Source organism: Leiobunum rupestre, chromosome 4, assembly GCF_980474605.1.
Source record: "Leiobunum rupestre chromosome 4, qqLeiRupe1.1.hap1, whole genome shotgun sequence".
Classification (NCBI taxonomy): domain Eukaryota; kingdom Metazoa; phylum Arthropoda; class Arachnida; order Opiliones; family Sclerosomatidae; genus Leiobunum; species Leiobunum rupestre.
This window is the reverse complement of record NC_143387.1, coordinates 23,844,870-23,862,059: the sequence shown is the minus strand read 5'-3', so window position 1 is coordinate 23,862,059 and position 17,190 is coordinate 23,844,870. Positions and strand designations below refer to the sequence as shown.

Genomic DNA, 17,190 nt, shown 5'->3' with positions numbered 1-17,190 from the left:
TGGACGGGCAAGACTCCCCTTTTGGACGGGCAAGACTCCCCTTTTGGACGGGCAAGACTCCCCTTATGGACGGGCAAGACTCCCCTTTTGGACGGGCAAGACTCCCCTTTTGGACGGGCAAGACTCCCCTTATGGACGGGCAAGACTCCCCTTATGGACGGGCAAGACTCCCCTTTTGGACGGGCAAGACTCCCCTTTTGGACGGGCAAGACTCCCCTTATGGACGGGCAAGACTCCCCTTTTGGACGGGCAAGACTCCCCTTTTGGACGGGCAAGACTCCCCTTTTGAACCGGCAAGACTCCCCTTTTGAACGAGCAAGACTCCCCTTTTGGACGGGCAAGACTCCCCATTTGGACGGGCAAGACTCCCCTTATGGACGGGCAAGACTCCCCTTTTGGACGGGCAAGACTCCCCTTTTGGACGGGCAAGACTCCCCTTTTGGACGGGCAAGACTCCCCTTATGGACGGGCAAGACTCCCCTTATGGACGGGCAAGACTCCCCTTATGAACGAGCAAGACTCCCCTTTTGGACGGGCAAGACTCCCCTTATGGACGGGCAAGACTCCCCTTATGGACGGGCAAGACTCCCCTTATGGACGGGCAAGACTCCCCTTATGGACGGGCAAGACTCCCCTTATGGACGGGCAAGACTCCCCTTATGGACGGGCAAGACTCCCCTTTTGAACCGGAAAGACTCCCCTTTTTAACGAACAAGACTCCCCTTTTGGACGGGCAAGACTCCCCTTTTGGACGGGCAAGACTCCCCTTATGGACGGGCAAGACTCCCCTTTTGGACGGGCAAGACTCCCCTTTTGGACGGGCAAGACTCCCCTTATGGACGGGCAAGACTCCCCTTTTGGACGGGCAAGACTCCCCTTTTGGACGGGCAAGACTCCCCTTTTGGACGGGCAAGACTCCCCTTTTGGACGGGCAAGACTCCCCTTATGGACGGGCAAGACTCCCCTTATGGACGGGCAAGACTCCCCTTTTGGACGAGCAAGACTCCCCTTTTGGAAGGACAAGACTCTTCTTTTGGACGGGCAAGACTCTTCTTTTGGACGAGCAAGACTCCCCTTTTGGACGGGCAAGACTCCCCTTTTGGACGGGCAAGACTCCCCTTATGGACGGGCAAGACTCCCCTTATGGACGGGCAAGACTCCCCTTTTGGACGAGCAAGACTCCCCTTTTGGAAGGACAAGACTCTTCTTATGGACGGGCAAGACTCCCCTTTTGGACGGGCAAGACTCCCCTTTTGGACGGGCAAGACTCCCCTTTTGGACGGGCAAGACTCCCCTTTTGGACGGGCAAGACTCCCCTTTTGGACGGGCAAGACTCCCCTTATGGACGGGCAAGAGTACACTTTTGGACGGGCAAGACTCCCCTTTTGGACGGGCAAGACTCCCCTTATGGACGGGCAAGACTCTACTTTAGGACGGGCAAGACTCCCCTTTTGGACGGGCAAGACTCCCCTTTTGGACGGGCAAGACTCCCCTTTTGGACGGGCAAGACTCCCCTTTTGGACGGGCAAGACTCCCCTTATGGACGGGCAAGACTCCCCTTATGGACGGGCAAGACTCCCCTTATAGACGGGCAAGACTCTACTTTTGGACGGGCAAGACTCCCCTTTTGGACGGGCAAGACTCCCCTTTTGGACGGGCAAGACTCCCCTTTTGGACGGGCAAGACTCCCCTTATGGACGGGCAAGACTCCCCTTTTGAACCGGCAAGACTCCCCTTTTGGACGGGCAAGACTCCCCTTTTGGACGGGCAAGACTCCCCTTTTGGACGGGCAAGACTCCCCTTATGGACGGGCAAGACTCCCCTTTTGGACGGGCAAGACTCCCCTTTTGGACGGGCAAGAGTCTACTTTTGGACTGGCAAGACTCCCCTTTTGGACGGGCAAGACTCCCCTTATAGACGGGCAAGACTCTACTTTTGGACGGGCAAGACTCCCCTTTTGGATGGGCAAGACTCCCCTTTTGGACGGGCAAGACTCCCCTTATGGACGGGCAAGACTCCCCTTATGGACGGGCAAGACTCCCCTTTTGGACGGGCAAGACTCCCCTTATGGACGGGCAAGACTCCCCTTTTGGACGGGCAAGACTCCCCTTATGGACGGGCAAGAGTCTACTTTTGGACGGGCAAGACTCCCCTTTTGGACGGGCAAGACTCCCCTTTTGGACGGGCAAGACTCCCCTTATGGACGGGCAAGACTCTACTTTTGGACGGGCAAGACTCCCCTTTTGGACGGGCAAGACTCCCCTTATGGACGGGCAAGACTCCCCTTATGGACGGGCAAGACTCCCCTTTTGGACGGGCAAGACTCCCCTTTTGGACGGGCAAGACTCCCCTTATGGACGGGCAAGACTCTACTTTTGCACGGGCAAGACTCCCCTTTTGGACGGGCAAGACTCCCCTTTTGGACGGGCAAGACTCCCCTTTTGGACGGGCAAGACTCCCCTTTTGGACGGGCAAGACTCCCCTTTTGGACGGGCAAGACTCCCCTTATGGACGGGCAAGACTCCCCTTATGGACGGGCAAGACTCCCCTTTTGGACGGGCAAGACTCCCCTTTTGGACGGGCAAGACTCCCCTTATGGACGGGCAAGACTCCCCTTTTGGACGGGCAAGACTCCCCTTTTGGACGGGCAAGAGTCTACTTTTGGACTGGCAAGACTCCCCTTTTGGACGGGCAAGACTCCCCTTATAGACGGGCAAGACTCTACTTTTGGACGGGCAAGACTCCCCTTTTGGACGGGCAAGACTCCCCTTTTGGACGGGCAAGACTCCCCTTTTGGACGGGCAAGAGTCTACTTTTGGACTGGCAAGACTCCCCTTTTGGACGGGCAAGACTCCCCTTATAGACGGGCAAGACTCTACTTTTGGACGGGCAAGACTCCCCTTTTGGACGGGCAAGACTCCCCTTTTGGACGGGCAAGACTCCCCTTTTGGACGGGCAAGACTCCCCTTATGGACGGGCAAGACTCCCCTTTTGGACGGGCAAGACTCTCCTTTTGGACGGGCAAGACTCCCCTTATGGACGGGCAAGAGTCTACTTTTGGACGGGCAAGACTCCCCTTTTGGACGGGCAAGACTCCCCTTTTGGACGGGCAAGACTCCCCTTATGGACGGGCAAGACTCTACTTTTGGACGGGCAAGACTCCCCTTTTGGACGGGCAAGACTCCCCTTATGGACGGGCAAGACTCCCCTTTTGGACGGGCAAGACTCTACTTTTGGACGGGCAAGACTCCCCTTATGGACGGGCAAGACTCTACTTTTGGACGGGCAAGACTCCCCTTTTGGACGGGCAAGACTCCCCTTTTGGACGGGCAAGACTCTCCTTTTGGACGGGCAAGACTCCCCTTATGGACGGGCAAGAGTCTACTTTTGGACGGGCAAGACTCCCCTTTTGGACGGGCAAGACTCCCCTTTTGGACGGGCAAGACTCCCCTTATGGACGGGCAAGACTCTACTTTTGGACGGGCAAGACTCCCCTTTTGGACGGGCAAGACTCCCCTTATGGACGGGCAAGACTCCCCTTTTGGACGGGCAAGACTCTACTTTTGGACGGGCAAGACTCCCCTTATGGACGGGCAAGACTCTACTTTTGGACGGGCAAGACTCCCCTTTTGGACGGGCAAGACTCCCCTTTTGGACGGGCAAGACTCCCCTTTTGGACGGGCAAGACTCCCCTTTTGGACGGGCAAGACTCCCCTTTTGGACGGGCAAGACTCCCCTTATGGACGGGCAAGACTCCCCTTTTGGACGGGCAAGACTCCCCTTATGGACGGGCAAGACTCCCCTTATGGACGGGCAAGACTCCCCTTATGGACGGGCAAGACTCCCCTTATGGACGGGCAAGACTCCCCTTATGGACGGGCAAGACTCCCCTTTTGGACGGGCAAGACTCCCCTTTTGGACGGGCAAGACTCCCCTTTTGGACGGGCAAGACTCCCCTTTTGGACGGGCAAGACTCCCCTTATGGACGGGCAAGACTCCCCTTATGGACGGGCAAGACTCCCCTTTTGGACGAGCAAGACTCCCCTTTTGGAAGGACAAGACTCTTCTTTTGGACGGGCAAGACTCTTCTTTTGGACGGGCAAGACTCCCCTTTTGGACGGGCAAGACTCCCCTTTTGGACGGGCAAGACTCCCCTTATGGACGGGCAAGACTCCCCTTATGGACGGGCAAGACTCCCCTTTTGGACGAGCAAGACTCCCCTTTTGGAAGGACAAGACTCTTCTTATGGACGGGCAAGACTCCCCTTTTGGACGGGCAAGACTCCCCTTTTGGACGGGCAAGACTCCCCTTATGGACGGGCAAGACTCCCCTTTTGGACGGGCAAGACTCCCCTTTTGGACGGGCAAGACTCCCCTTTTGGACGGGCAAGACTCCCCTTTTGGACGGGCAAGACTCCCCTTATGGACGGGCAAGAGTCTACTTTTGGACGGGCAAGACTCCCCTTTTGGACGGGCAAGACTCCCCTTTTGGACGGGCAAGACTCCCCTTATGGACGGGCAAGACTCCCCTTTTGGACGGGCAAGACTCCCCTTTTGGACGGGCAAGACTCCCCTTATGGACGGGCAAGACTCCCCTTTTGGACGGGCAAGACTCCCCTTATGGACGGGCAAGACTCCCCTTATGGACGGGCAAGACTCCCCTTATGGACGGGCAAGACTCCCCTTATGGACGGGCAAGACTCCCCTTTTGGACGGGCAAGACTCCCCTTTTGGACGGGCAAGACTCCCCTTTTGGACGGGCAAGACTCCCCTTATGGACGGGCAAGACTCCCCTTATGGACGGGCAAGACTCCCCTTATGGACGAGCAAGACTCCCCTTATGGACGGGCAAGACTCCCCTTATGGACGGGCAAGACTCCCCTTTTGGACGGGCAAGACTCCCCTTTTGGACGGGCAAGACTCCCCTTTTGGACGGGCAAGACTCCCCTTTTGGACGGGCAAGACTCCCCTTTTGGACGGGCAAGACTCCCCTTATGGACGGGCAAGACTCCCCTTATGGACGGGCAAGACTCTACTTTTGGACGGGCAAGACTCCCCTTTTGGACGGGCAAGACTCCCCTTATGGACGGGCAAGACTCCCCTTTTGGACGGGCAAGACTCCCCTTTTGGACGGGCAAGACTCCCCTTTTGGACGGGCAAGACTCCCCTTTTGGACGGGCAAGACTCCCCTTATGGACGGGCAAGAGTCTACTTTTGGACGGGCAAGACTCCCCTTTTGGACGGGCAAGACTCCCCTTTTGGACGGGCAAGACTCCCCTTATGGACGGGCAAGACTCTACTTTTGGACGGGCAAGACTCCCCTTATGGACGGGCAAGACTCCCCTTATGGACGGGCAAGACTCCCCTTTTGGACGGGCAAGACTCCCCTTATGGACGGGCAAGACTCCCCTTATGGACGGGCAAGACTCCCCTTATGGACGGGCAAGACTCCCCTTATGGACGGGCAAGACTCCCCTTTTGGACGGGCAAGACTCCCCTTTTGGACGGGCAAGACTCCCCTTTTGGACGGGCAAGACTCCCCTTATGGACGGGCAAGACTCCCCTTATGGACGGGCAAGACTCCCCTTATGGACGAGCAAGACTCCCCTTATGGACGGGCAAGACTCCCCTTATGGACGGGCAAGACTCCCCTTTTGGACGGGCAAGACTCCCCTTTTGGACGGGCAAGACTCCCCTTTTGGACGGGCAAGACTCCCCTTTTGGACGGGCAAGACTCCCCTTTTGGACGAGCAAGACTCCCCTTATGGACGGGCAAGACTCCCCTTTTGGACGGGCAAGACTCCCCTTATGGACGGGCAAGACTCCCCTTTTGGACGGGCAAGACTCCCCTTTTGGACGGGCAAGACTCCCCTTATGGACGGGCAAGACTCCCCTTTTGGACGGGCAAGACTCCCCTTATGGACGGGCAAGACTCCCCTTATGGACGGGCAAGACTCCCCTTATGGACGGGCAAGACTCCCCTTATGGACGGGCAAGACTCCCCTTTTGGACGGGCAAGACTCCCCTTTTGGACGGGCAAGACTCCCCTTTTGGACGGGCAAGACTCCCCTTATGGACGGGCAAGACTCCCCTTATGGACGGGCAAGACTCCCCTTATGGACGAGCAAGACTCCCCTTATGGACGGGCAAGACTCCCCTTATGGACGGGCAAGACTCCCCTTTTGGACGGGCAAGACTCCCCTTTTGGACGGGCAAGACTCCCCTTTTGGACGGGCAAGACTCCCCTTTTGGACGGGCAAGACTCCCCTTTTGGACGGGCAAGACTCCCCTTATGGACGGGCAAGACTCCCCTTATGGACGGGCAAGACTCTACTTTTGGACGGGCAAGACTCCCCTTTTGGACGGGCAAGACTCCCCTTATGGACGGGCAAGACTCCCCTTTTGGACGGGCAAGACTCCCCTTTTGGACGGGCAAGACTCCCCTTTTGGACGGGCAAGACTCCCCTTTTGGACGGGCAAGACTCCCCTTATGGACGGGCAAGAGTCTACTTTTGGACGGGCAAGACTCCCCTTTTGGACGGGCAAGACTCCCCTTTTGGACGGGCAAGACTCCCCTTATGGACGGGCAAGACTCTACTTTTGGACGGGCAAGACTCCCCTTATGGACGGGCAAGACTCCCCTTATGGACGGGCAAGACTCCCCTTTTGGACGGGCAAGACTCCCCTTATGGACGGGCAAGACTCCCCTTATGGACGGGCAAGACTCCCCTTATGGACGGGCAAGACTCCCCTTATGGACGGGCAAGACTCCCCTTTTGGACGGGCAAGACTCCCCTTTTGGACGGGCAAGACTCCCCTTTTGGACGGGCAAGACTCCCCTTATGGACGGGCAAGACTCCCCTTATGGACGGGCAAGACTCCCCTTATGGACGAGCAAGACTCCCCTTATGGACGGGCAAGACTCCCCTTATGGACGGGCAAGACTCCCCTTTTGGACGGGCAAGACTCCCCTTTTGGACGGGCAAGACTCCCCTTTTGGACGGGCAAGACTCCCCTTTTGGACGGGCAAGACTCCCCTTTTGGACGAGCAAGACTCCCCTTATGGACGGGCAAGACTCCCCTTTTGGACGGGCAAGACTCCCCTTATGGACGGGCAAGACTCCCCATTTGAACCGGTAAGACTCTACTTTTGAACCGGCAAGACTCCCCTTTTGGACGAGCAAGACTTCCCTTATGGACGGGCAAGACTCCCCTAATGGACGGGCAAGACTCCCCTTTTGGACGGGCAAGACTCCCCTTTTGGACGGGCAAGACTCCCCTTTTGGACGGGCAAGACTCCCCTTTTGGACGGGCAAGACTCCCCTTATGGACGGGCAAGACTCCCCTTATGGACGGGCAAGACTCCCCTTATGGACGGGCAAGACTCCCCTTATGGAGGCGACGAAACGATTGAGAACGTTTTAAGACTTCAGTCAGAAATCATTCAAGCTACATCTCAAGCAGGATTTGAAATAAGGAAATGGGCGTCGAATGAAGCTGCATTATTGGATACACTACCAGCCAACATGAAGGATTTACAAAAGCCACTATGCATCGAGAACGACGAATCAGTCAAGACTCTCGGCCTATATTGGACTCCTTCGGCTGATAATTTCTCGTTTATGGTTACTTCTCCAGCGTCAAGAAGTTCAATCACTAAACGTACGATTCTTTCGGATACAGCAAGGATATTCGATCCTCTGGGACGGTTGGCACCAGTAACCGTTCGAGCGAAACTGATGTTACAGGAAATGTGGCAGCTAAAATTGAATTGGGATGAGCAACTTCCCCAACCACTTCAAGCTAAATGGAGGTCGTTTCGAACCGATTTACCAGAAATTGAAAACATTACGGTTCAACGGCACATTTCGCAAGCTAATGCTACAGACATTAGCCTGCATGGATTTTGTGACGCATCGGAGAAAGCGTACGCAGCTGCCGTATACCTGAAGACGGTGAATAACAACGGACAAATCAAAATACAACTGATCGCTGCGAAAACAAGAGTCGCTCCGCTCAAACAAATCACACTTCCGAGACTGGAATTATCTGGTGCATTACTTTTGGCTTCTCTGATTCAACTGATCAGGGAGTCATTGAGATTGGATATAGCTGATGTCCATTGCTGGTCGGACTCAACAGTCGTCCTAGCTTGGTTGAAAGCTCCACCGCAACGTTGGAAAACGTTCGTAGCCAATCGAGTGTCAGAAATCCACGAGAAACTACCGAGAGCGCAATGGCATCACATTTCAGGAGACAGCAACCCTGCAGATTGCGCTTCTCGAGGAATATCCGCTAGCGAACTGGGAAATCATGGTCTCTGGTGGCATGGACCGCAGTGCCTTATTTTCGCCGCAACAACGCAAGAACTACATGAACTCTCAGAGCCAAATGAATGTTTATCCGAGGAAAGACGAATTATTTCGTTAGTAACACATCATCAAATGGATTTCACGCTCCTTTCCAAATTTTCAGCGCGTAAAAAACTCATTCATATCACCGCCTACATTCTACGTTTTGTCTTCAATTCGCGAAATGCGACAGAATTGAGGATTACTGGACCTTTATCGAAGGAAGAGAACGAAAAGGCGCTATCCCATTGGATTCGGGTCGTCCAAAGCAACAGTTTTAACGAAGAGATAGCTTGCCTTAAACAAAACAAGGAATTACCACGGAAAAGTAAAATCCTTTCGATGCGTCCGTACATCGATCAAGATGGGATTCTTAGAGTTGGTGGCAGACTTTGCCACTCCAACTTACCATACGAACAAAGGCATCCGGCACTGTTACCGAGACAGAGCAAATTAACAGAACTTCTAATACAACACGAGCACGAGAAACATTTTCACGGAGGTGCTCAACTACTAACTTCTGTCTTACAGAAACGTTATTGGATCGTCGGTCTTCGTGATGCCATACGTTTCCATATCAGAAGATGTGTTTCATGTGTACGACAGCAGGCAGTCACTGTAAAGCAACTTATGGGCGATTTACCACCAGCGAGAGTAAATCCTGCTCGGCCATTTTTGAAGTGTGGAGTCGACTACGCAGGACCATTTACCCTTAAACTAATGAAGGGACGAAGTCACCTCAGGTTTAAGGGATACATTGCCGTCTTCGCTTGCTTTACCACAAGATCAATTCATCTTGAACTTGTCAGTGACATGACCACCGAAGCATTTCTGGCAGCATTGAAACGCTTTGTTGCTCGACGAGGAAAATGCGCCGACATTTACAGCGACTGTGGAACCAACTTTACAGGAGCCGATCGAGAGATGAAAACATTCATCAAATTCATAGTATCTACAAACAACAACGATCAAGTGTCACGATGGCTCGCAGACGAAGGAATTAATTGGCACTTCAACCCGCCTGCAGCGCCACATTTTGGAGGCCTCTGGGAAGCCGGGGTGAAGTCCGTCAAGTATCATCTGAAACGAGTTCTTGGCACCATGGTTCTAAACTTTGAAGAAATGCAAACGCTTCTTTGCCAAATCGAAGCTTGCTTAAATTCACGTCCTTTAACGGCGTTAAGCTCGGATCCAAACGACTTCAATGCGTTGACACCTGGACATTTCCTAATCGGAGATGCGCTCACCGCAATACCCGAACCCGATCTCACTTCTGAAAACGTCAACCACCTGTCACGTTGGCAATTGGGCCAACAAGTACTGCAGCACTTTTGGAACCGTTGGCGAAATGAATTCCTCTCTCGCCTTCAACAACGTCCAAAGTGGACTACACCAAAACCGAATCTACGAGTCGGCGACTTGGTCTTGCTCAAAGATGAAGATTTACCTCCAACCAAGTGGAGAATGGCAAGAATCACTGAACTTCATCCAGGACAAGACAATCAAGTTCGCGTCGTAACTGTCAGAACCTCTGACAAATCACTGAAAAGACCCGTAGTTAAATTATGCCAGTTACCACTAGACTGATTTTAATTGTATTCAAACTGTTTACTAAGGGTTATTTATGTATGCAAATGTAACTTTTCGGACTTTTACTATCTCATTTGAAATTCGTTATTTCAAGGCGGGCGGAATGTTCGGTTGTACACATCGTAATTTTGTATAGTACATGTACCTATATTCGTTTTCAAATGTTTATATAGCGCACGCGCGCGTGAAAGTGAGTTTTTGGTTGCTGTTAAAAAAGGTGTTATTTTGCGCGTGTAAAAATAAATTAACGGCCAGTTTTGTTTGGAAATAAGAGGAAAAAGGTTTACCGGTTTTTATGTCGGAAAAGTTCGCGTCTTTTATTTCGCTGTTCACGACACTCCCCTTTTGAACCGGCAAGACTCCCCTTATGGACGGGCAAGACTCCCCTTTTGGACGGGCAAGACTCCCCTTATGGACGGGCAAGACTCCCCTTATGGACGGGCAAGACTCCCCTTTTGGACGGGCAAGACTCCCCTTATGGACGGGCAAGACTCCCCTTTTGGACGGGCAAGACTCCCCTTTTGGACGGGCAAGACTCCCCTCTTGGACGGGCAAGACTCCCCTTTTGGACGGGCAAGACTCCCCTTTTGGACGGGCAAGACTCCCCTTTTGGACGGGAGAGACTCCCCTTTTGGACGGGCAAGACTCCCCTTTTGGACGGGCAAGACTCCCCTTTTGGACGGGCAAGACTCCCCTTATGGACGGGCAAGACTCCCCTTTTGGACGGGCAAGACTCCCCTTTTGGACGGGCAAGACTCCCCTCTTGGACGGGCAAGACTCCCCTTTTGGACGGGCAAGACTCCCCTTTTGGACGGGCAAGACTCCCCTTTTGGACGGGAGAGACTCCCCTTTTGGACGGGCAAGACTCCCCTTTTGGACGGGCAAGACTCCCCTTTTGGACGGGCAAGACTCCCCTTATGGACGGGCAAGACTCCCCTTTTGGACGGGCAAGACTCCCCTTTTGGACGGGCAAGACTCCCCTTATGGACGGGCAAGACTCCCCTTTTGGACGGGCAAGACTCCCCTTATGGACGGGCAAGACTCCCCTTTTGGACGGGCAAGACTCCCCTTATGAACGGGCAAGACTCCCCTTTTGGACGGGCAAGACTCCCCTTATGGACGGGCAAGACTCCCCTTTTGGACGGACAAGACTCCCCTTTTGGACGGGCAAGACTCCCCTTATGGACGGGCAAGACTCCCCTTATGGACGGGCAAGACTCCCCTTATGGACGGGCAAGACTCCCCTTATGGACGGGCAAGACTCCCCTTTTGGACGGGCAAGACTCCCCTTTTGGACGGGCAAGACTCCCCTTTTGGACGGGCAAGACTCCCCTTTTGGACGGGCAAGACTCCCCTTATGGACGGGCAAGACTCCCCTTATGGACGGGCAAGACTCCCCTTTTGAACCGGCAAGACTCCCCTTTTGGACGGGCAAGACTCCCCTTTTGGACGGGCAAGACTCCCCTTTTGGACGGGCAAGACTCCCCTTTTGGACGGGCAAGACTCCCCTTTTGGACGGGCAAGACTCCCCTTTTGGACGAGCAAGACTCCCCTTATGGACGGGCAAGACTCCCCTTTTGGACGGGCAAGACTCCCCTTTTGGACGGGCAAGACTCCCCTTTTGAACCGGTAAGACTCTACTTTTGAACGAGCAAGACTCCCCTTTTGGACGGGCAAGACTCCCCTTTTGGACGGGCAAGACTCCCCTTTTTGCATTGTAGGATTCGAATAAAAAACTCTTCGGAATTCCAAAAATCTTAGTGTTTTAAATATATAAATTGTTGAAATAAAACTGCAATAATTTTACAAAATATAAATTTTATTTGTTTATTTAAACATTTGATTTACAAAAGTAATTATGGATGGGGCTACTTTATTTACACTAATTTTAAACCTAGTTTTTTGAAAATATTCTAATGTTCCGAGACGAGTCTTTTAAAGTTCCATTTGGAAAGCGTAAACACCCGCAAATAGAGCCGCTTGATTATAGAAACTTAATTTTTCTTTTTCAATTTCGACGCCGCCTTTACATGTGGTGAAGTCTTCATTTCCTAAACGGATTTGGAGTGACAGTTTTTGGACTAAAAATAATACAAATTCATAAATTAATTCGGAAAAATAAATGTTTCATGTATGAGATTATGGCTCTTTAGTCAATTAGCTTTACTTAGTTGCAGCCTTGGAAGAATATAAGTTCTAGTACTAATAGCGCAATGATATAACTGCTCATTCCCGGTGTGTACGACACGCTTTGACGATTTCCGTTTACCTAGCTCTAGGAGCATTTAGGTTTCAGTCAGATATGACCATAGAAATAGAAATGAAACTAGAAGCACGATTAGATTGTGGTGCGATGTACGAGTTAGAAGGCTGCCATGAAAGTGGAATCGCCAGCATTCTTTGTGGAAGCACGCCATCTATTTTTTAAAATTTAAAGTTTCATTTTTTTTAATATATGGCGCACTCCTGCGTGGATTAGTAGCGATTCCACTCTAATGGCAGCCTTCTAGCTTGCCCGTTTTCTTTGAGATTACCGGATAGCGCAGTGGTTCTAGTCTAATTTCTATTTCCATGGATATGACGGTATGCGCGCAACTAGCTGCGCGCCACGCTCTCAATTAGGGGGTGGTATGTTCTCGACGCGAAGGCTTCCGCGTGCAGACTACCTGTCCCCCTTCACAACCTTCACGAATAAGGGGGAAACTTGAGCCGCCATGAACAAACTTTCTCGCTATGTCCATCATAAACTAAACAGGTTTCTTGGACCTGTCTTTGATGAACATTGTTACAAAATGGAAGCATTTTCAACTTTTTTGTCAGTAACATAGTTTTCAGCTTCAAATTAATACTGTGCTGTAACCCAGAATTCTTAAGTTTAAGTATAAAAACACTTACCTTAAAGATATAGGTCGTAATGATTTTTCCAAGTTCCGAAACAAAATTTCGAACAAAGCCACGCGTAGGCCGGGAGTAGTGGCTCACTCCTGTAATCCCAGGCGTCCGGGAGGCAGAGTTTGTGGATGGCTGTGAGAGGACGACCACTAATCCCCCAACGGGTGGTTGTCATACTTCCGCCACGGGTGTCCCAACCCTATCCCTAAGTATCCCCCCGTTGGTGTGGCCGTAACACATATCTCGCACCTGATTAATCAAATGGACGAGCGGACTGAATTGTCCCACCCGTTACAATCGCTTATAACGAGCTTCTAAAAAAAGTCACTCGTAGAGCTCGGCGGAACGAATAAATTAACCGGCAAAATTTCGATTAACCATAAAAAGTTGGGTTAATTGTTTTTTATGAATAAACAATGATTTAACATGCAAAAATAATCGGTTTTTTCGTATATTTTTTGAATAATTTGCGGTTATAAATAAAAATAAATAATTTCTTATTCAAACGCCGATCTCTAGCCACGCGGACGCTCGTTTCCAATAAAGTGCTGGTTGAACGCGCTATCTCTCGAATAAGATCAGAGAGAGAGAGAGAGTATGCGCTGACCGTCGTCAAAAAAACAACAACGTTTTTTAACGTCATCTGTTTTTTTTCCCCTTTATCGTTGCTGCCCCCTGCCGCTATTCAAAAACGATCTGGTTTTTGAAATAAAATTTATAATGTTTGAAGTTGACACGTTTTTTTTAAAGATCCACATTTGGCTTTAAGAGGGCAAACAGGGAGTTCATTTACTCGTATGATCCAAAGTTGGAATATTTCGTACAATTTTGGACAAACATTGGATCCTTTTTTCTTAGAGTGCACACCGTGGAAAAGTCATTAAAAAAAAATCACTTAACGACGAAAAAAATAAAAAAAATGATCATAACGGTGATTTTGAAACTTTGCTGGCTTTAGAAGAAGTCATAAAGCAAACTCTCGGAGAAGAGTTTCAAAATTTGTAATTTTAAAAATAAATAAATACAAAAAACAATGTTTTTTTTCTTACATATAAAAGACATATTATATTTTAGTTCTGAATAGATGTACCACTGAATAGTAATGGATATGTCGGTGAACACGAATGAAAATAATACTGGAAATATTGGTTAACGTTATCATATTACAAAATCTACAGTGGGATACATAAAGAGTTTTTATAAATAAAAATATCTCACATATATGGAGTTCAGAGTCTAACACATATCAGATTTATAGGCATGAAAGCGGAGGGTATAAAAGATCGGGTCAGTCCTCCGCTCTTTACCCGTTGTGATAAACAGCTAGACCATACAAATGTTTCCGTGTACCGTATGCGCGAAAAAGTTTTCTAAAAAGTCAATTTTAAATCGCCACGTACGAGAACAACACGAAAATGTAAAATATGTTTGTTCAACCTGTAATATTAGTTTGGCGCGAAGATACAAATTATTTCAACATTCGCGAGTTCATCAGAGTAGCCCACTTTCAGCCACACCAGACCACCGATATCAAGACAACCCCCAACCGCTTCAAGATCTCCTAAACGTCGGCGTATCCGAGCAATCGGCGGACGACTTTCTTCAAAACATCGAAGAAGTCTCCGTTCTTGAGGACGCTATCGCCAGTTCGCGGTATACTCCGAAAACGACCCAAACAGACTCCGAAATATTAATTTTAACATTAAAACCAGCATTAATGAAATATTTAAAAAATCACTTAAATAAGAAGCGGGGCTTAAAGTGGAACCTTTTTATTCGCGTGAGATACGTACGCGAATTGAACGATGGTGCGGAAGTCGAGGCATTACCGTATTTCCGGTGCAAAACTCAAGCAACACTTTTACCAGATGTAATACCAGCACAAATAGACTCGTGTGTGAAGCAAATAAGACACGCGATTGAGGAATTCCAAGACATGGGCAGTGGCTGGACCATAGACCGTATCTTGTTTTTTTTTGTTTTTTTTCAAATCGATAATATAGCGTACATACCGCTGGTCGGGGGTACGTATATAAATATCCCCCCTGAGCTCAATAATCCCGGCAAAGGAGTATTAAATATTAAAACTAAAGACCAAAAGTGTTTCTTGTGGTGTGTCCTCGCTAAACTTAATCCACAACCTCCAAATTCCCATCGCGATAATCAGAATAAATACGTGATGTTTGAAAAAGAATTAGACTGCAGTGACATTTCCTTTCCTTTCGAATTAAATCATTTTAAACTCAAAAAATTTGAAAATAAAAATAATCTGTCTATCAACGTTTTCGGCTACGAAAAAGTAGTTTTTCCTCTTCATGTAAGCGAAAAAAGAGCCCCCGAAGATCGGCAAATAGATCTGCTTTATCTCAAGTCAAAAGGAAACCAACATTTTTGCCTAATTACGGATATTAGTCGACTATTAATTCATTTCACAAACCATAACGGGAAAATTCACGTGTGTCGTTATTGCTTACATCGCTTTTCAGGACAAAATAGTGCACGAAACCATATTGAACACGTGAAAAACTGCAACGTTCACGACCCCCAACTTGTCAAAATGCCACACAAAAATCCCGTTTTAAAATTCGAAAAAATTGATTGGCTTCAAAAGGTAAGAAATAATTTCGGAAACTCATGAATTTACGTGCTTAACACATTTATTTTTAGGTTCCCTACGTCATTTACGCGGATTTTGAATCTATAATTGACAGAATCCAGTCTTGTTTACCCGATTCCTCATTATCATCAACAACGACACTTTCGGAGCACGTAGCTTGTGGTTTTAGTTAAGTCGTAATAGGACCCGACGGTATTTATATTTGGTTTCATTAAAAAGTTTATTTTCGCTTCGACGTTTATCATTATTACAGGAAAGCCAAATGCCCCTGTTACGTATAGGGGAACCGACGCTATCGACATTTTTCTTGAAAGTTTGTTGATGGAACGGAGCACCATCACCGAATTATTGAAGGAAAATATTCCAATGAATCTCACACCAGTCGAAGAAGAATTGTGCCGTACCGCGACACAATGTTACGTGTGTCAGAAAATTCTTACGCAAGATGATCCGGCAGTCAGAGATCATTGTCAGTACCGGTACGACTTACGTATTTAATTATTTTAGATATAAATAAGTTAACACGTAATTATAATTATTAGGACGTTTCCGGGGAGTCGCGCGTTATTCTTGTAATCTAAAGCTGCCAGTGGGAAAGTGCACACCGGTCATCATGCATAATTTATCACGGTATTGTATTTTTTAATTCCAATATTTACAAACTATAACGTGTTTATACAAAATTTCAGATACGATGCCCATCTTATCATGCAAAGGATTGGTTTGATAAAAAGTGTAAACATTTCCTGTATTCCATCTAAAATGAGATATGGAATTGAACTAAATACCAGTAACTGGTGTTAAATGTTTTATTGGTAAATACATTCAAAACGTCACCCACTGATTTTGTCTAGGTGGTGTCGTGTTGAAAGATAACGATTTTAAAGAACTTATTCTAGTAGGATTCTTGATATATTTTTTTGGTATATTATTGTTTTGCAATACTTCGTAGAAGTTCTTGAATCCCGTAGGGTCGGAATTAGACTTGGTTTTTCTAACCGCGTCGTAAATTAAATCGATTACGTTTGATCCAGAAACGACTCGTCCTCCAAATGTCATTTCACCGAGTTCGTTCCACGAAATAAAACGTAATGTCCAATTGTACAACGATATCGCGTCGGTAAGCATACTTGACGGAAAAGACGTCGCAATTTCTTCGTACCACGTTTTGTTTTTAACAGTGTTGTTTTTCAACTGGTTGGCGATTAGATATTATGTGTCGCTGCAAAGTTTGATTATATAACGTTAATTTTTAGGATTCGGTCATATTGGGATCGTCGAGGATCGTTTTCATTTCTTTATCCAAGGATGGTATTTCACTGGGAACATCTTCGGGAGTAGCATTCTTCATTCGACGTAAAGCGTCTTCAGACGCTAAAATCATTTTTCGGGCCATTTATTTATTAATGACGCGGCTTATCGCGGCACCGGCGACTGAGCTAACGATTGAAGGAAGTGGAGCTAACAAAAACGGGAGAAATTCACCCTTCTGAACTAGAATCTGTTTTCTTTTAGCGAGAGGAATTTTTGCGCCAAGATGATGTAAGGCTTTACGATGTTTCTTCAATCGACTCTTTTGTCCATCTGTTAACTGAATGTTCCCGCGTAGTACATTTATACAACATTCGACCAGCGCTAAGATAGCGTCGCGATTCGCTAGTCTAATGATAGCTTTCCTCTGTTTCACATTACACGTGCTCAAATATTTGAAAAAATCCCAGTTTTTACACACACTTTTTGA

The 17,190-nt window shown here is 48.8% G+C and overlaps 1 long non-coding RNA gene across 2 annotated transcripts; it reads left to right on the top strand.

Annotated features, from left to right (window-relative positions):
- The first annotated feature begins 15,182 nt into the window (after positions 1 to 15,182).
- LOC149947222 (uncharacterized) lies at positions 15,183 to 16,113 on the top strand. 2 transcript variants are annotated; one of them, XR_016480636.1, is made up of 4 exons: positions 15,183 to 15,443; positions 15,500 to 15,641; positions 15,703 to 15,918; positions 15,992 to 16,113. It is a non-coding gene; the product is annotated as an uncharacterized LOC149947222 (long non-coding RNA). The 2 variants fall into 2 exon arrangements; XR_016480635.1 differs by having other exon boundaries at positions 15,703 to 15,996.
- Positions 16,114 to 17,190: the final 1,077 nt, after the last annotated feature.